This window comes from Sorex fumeus, unplaced genomic scaffold (genome assembly GCF_029834395.1).
Source record: "Sorex fumeus unplaced genomic scaffold, SorFum_2.1 ptg000006l, whole genome shotgun sequence".
NCBI lineage: Eukaryota > Metazoa > Chordata > Mammalia > Eulipotyphla > Soricidae > Sorex > Sorex fumeus.
In genome coordinates this window covers 5,197,421-5,201,050 of record NW_026606063.1, presented here as the reverse complement: position 1 = coordinate 5,201,050, position 3,630 = coordinate 5,197,421, and the positions used below count along the sequence as shown (strand labels likewise).

At 46.6% G+C, this 3,630-nt stretch overlaps 1 pseudogene; it reads right to left on the bottom strand.

Moving 5' to 3' along the window:
• Window positions 1–2,382: 2,382 nt before the first annotated feature.
• On the bottom strand, window positions 2,383–3,052 carry LOC130033451 (60S ribosomal protein L29-like; annotated as a pseudogene).
• Window positions 3,053–3,630: the final 578 nt, after the last annotated feature.

The following is a 3,630-nucleotide window of genomic DNA, read 5'->3' as shown; positions in this document are numbered from 1 at the left end:
ATTTCAGAAACACAAATAATAATCTCCACTCTACAGGAATAAACTATGAGTTCAAGTTTCATTTTCTTTAACTCATGATTCTTAAAGCACTTTTCATAGCTCCTCAATTTCATGGCACTGCCATATTTTACAGTGTTGAATAGCTAGCAGTATTTCCTTTATTCGAGCAACATACAATTTGTGTTTTTTAAACAGTATGCCGACTTTATTTTTATTATGACACCGTGATTCACAGAACCATTCATAATTGAGTTTTAGGGTTCTGGCAGCAGCCCCACTGATGCAGGCAGGTAGATAGGGAAGGGCCCCTATGGCAATGGAATTCCTAATTCATCTGTGTCAACAGACTCAAAGAAGGCTGGAACTGCCTCTCACTCCCCACAGCCTTGTAGAGAAACTTCAGCAGGAACAAAGGCCAAGGAAAGGAATTTCGAGAGGACCATCGACCACTCCAAACTTTACCCTCTTGGCAACCACCCTAGCAATGAACTCTTACCTAGCTAGAAGCTCCACATGGGGCAGTTTGGGGAAACACTATAAAAGACACCTTGAACAAAGGAAGTACACATATGCTGTCCAAGTCCATGTGCTGCTTGTTCCCACGTGTCCCCCGCCACACACACACACACATGTGTTGCCCTCATCTCCCCTCTTGAGAGGTGTACTGGGGCTCTCTCTGTCTTTGGAGAAACCTGTGTTCTCCCTCCTGAGAATGTTACTCTCTCTCTCTCTCTCTCTCTCTCTCTCTCCCTCTCTCTCTCTCTCCCTCCCTCCCTCCTCCCCTTCCTCAAAAATCCTCTAAATAAGATCTGTTTTTACTTCACTGCTCTCTGCTCCTGAAATTCTTTTCTGTGAGTTAGAACAAAGGCCTGGAAGCCCTGGGTAAGACCTAGCACTGGCTTTCCTTTCCTGCTAAGAGCCTTCCCAGCTGGTCCCAGGGTGACAGTGTTAGATCAGGAGAAAGTGGCTGTCTCTCTCCTCTCTCCTCACATAAGCCACCCATGGGGGCCTCACCAACTCCACCATCACCAGTGTCAACTTTCCGCCACCAGTGTCCCCAGGTTCCCTCCCACCTGGCCCCCATCCCCAGCTTGCCTCTTTGACAGGCACTTTTTTAAATTTGGCTGCTGTGGTTTGGATCTCCTGCTTTCAGTGTTATTCAAGCAATACACAATTTATTAAGTGGCAATGCATCATCCTTTCATTTCAGAAAAATCACATTGGAAATGGTCCCTCACTCCTGATCCTCCCAGGGTTCTGTTCAGGGCACATTTCCACCAGCAGCTATCATAATTAGCAGAGGAATGAGACGCAATGGGCCTGTGGGCTTGGCGAGCTCTCTCTGTTTCTCATTGATTTTCACATATTAGGAAGAGAAAGAACAGCAAGGCAATTCTGTTGTCAGAATGAGGCATCAGGAGAGTTCAGACGGCTCAGAAATCCAATCTAGAAGCTGAGAAGTACAGTTGAGGACTTTCTCTCCCAAACTTAACAACCAACATTGATTTTTTTTTGAAAAAAAAGTTTAGGGAGATAGTCATAAGAGCCTTTGCCATTCTTGATGACCAGGTCTTCAGAAAACATTGTCTGAATTTATAATATTCCCATCATCAGATGAATTTTCTCTTTTAAGTGAGCAGCATTAGATTCTTCAGGGAGGCCATCAAGATTCCATTTTCAGTGATATTCTACCCTCTGTAAAACTCAGCTATGCCCTGGGTCCTCTGCTTCTTAGCAAAAGGTTATGTTCTTTTATTACCACAGGGCCTCTGGCTTGATGATTTTGAGATGCATTTAGGGAGACCCTGGCCAATATGCTAGAAAATGAGTTTACTAAGATGAGTTCTGAACAACTGCATCAGCTATAGGAGAGTGAAAGAACAGTCTAAGTGCCTCCTTGAGTGTAGGTGGTGGGACGGGGTGAGCCGGTGCTTGCCATTTGTCTAATGCCAATCCAATTGGCACCTCCAATCTCCATCAAACAGAGAATAAGATCAACAAACACATAAAGAGCCAAACGCACACAGACTGTCCAAGCTTCAGGGACTGTCCAAGCTTTAGGGTCATTCTTGAGCTCACAGGCTGGTCATTTATTCCATGCAATATCCCTCTCCCACCCCCTCCCCCCCATCAGGCTCCCAGTAGGTGAGCCCCTGCTGGCTTTCAGGAGAGTTAGTAAGCACATCAACATTCAATGAGTACATGAAGGCACATGAAGACCAGAGGCTGGGGTATTCTGCATTGCTTTCAAAGGGCATCCTGAAAATATAAACTCCTGGCAGTTTCCTATACTATGCTCATATTCTATGCTGTCCCATATATCTAAAAGAACCTAAACATTCTTATTCTATGCTTTGTGGGCATATTTGCAGCCTGAAGCTATTTTTTTTCCTGCTCTCAGGTTTATTTGTACAAACAGCACAGGAGGACCCGACTGGAGGCAGCCCAGAGATCACACCAGTCCTTCCCCGCTCACACTGACAGGAGTCTCTTAGGGAGCCTTAGCAGGGGCCTGGGCACCTTTGGCAGCTTGAGTTGGTGCTGAAGCTGGAGCCGTCTGGGTCTTACTCTGGGGTTTGGCCTTAGCCTTCATCTGAGCCATGGCTTTAGCCTTCATCTGAACCTTGGCGTTAACCTTGGTCAGATCCTTGGTGTCAACCTTGGCTTTTGGCCGGCAAAGCCTGAGACCTTTGACAATGCGGGCACAAGCTTTTTTCCCAAGCCTGGGGTGAGCGATATACACAAGTCGACTGAGCTTGCGACTGTTCTTCTTTGTGATCAGAGCCTGGTCGGCTTGGGCTTCACCAGGGCCTTGATGGCCTCGGCACGGGCACTCATGGCCTTAGCATTGTTGGCCTGCATCTTCTTCAGGCCCTTCTTGTTGTGCTTCTTGGCAAAACTCATGTTCCTTAGGAATTTGGGGTCTACCCCTTTAAGAGGCACATACCGCTGTGACCAAGGTTTCTTAATGCCATATCTGTGCCATTTTCGAAACTGGTTGTGCGTGGTGTGGTTCTTGGACTTGGCCATGTCTGCACCATGACGGCGGTTCCCCGAGTACTCCTGAAGCTATTTTTGACCTCTTCTGTTTTTTTCCTGCTATTTTATTCTTCCCCGGGTACACTTCTGCAAATCCTTTGCATTCCAATAGCTAAACTATTTTACCTAGAGACATATTCCATCCTTGAGACTTTTTGGACGGGGGATGAGTTCCCACATGAACCAATGGCCCTTGAGCACCTTTGTGTTTGGTGACTTGGCAGTAAACCAAGTCTCTGGTGCTACCATGACCCGACCTCCTAAAACGGAAGGGGGGAGGCAGTTCTGCAGTTTCCCTGCAAAGCAGGTGAGACAACAAAGAGCTCGGTGCTCAGATGACTCTTCTAGGGGGAAGTTAGATGGACCATATTCAGTGGTCCTCAGGGTATATGTCTGGACCTGTGCTCAGAAGTGACCCTTGTCAATGTGATACTCAAGTGACGCCAATGATTCAAACCAGGCTGTCCTCAGGCAAGACAGAGATGACATACCTCCTGTATTATCTCTCTGGCTGAATAATTCTTTTTTGTTTTGGAGTCACACCCATTGATGCTCAGGAGTTACTTCTGGCTCTGAACTCAGGATTTACTC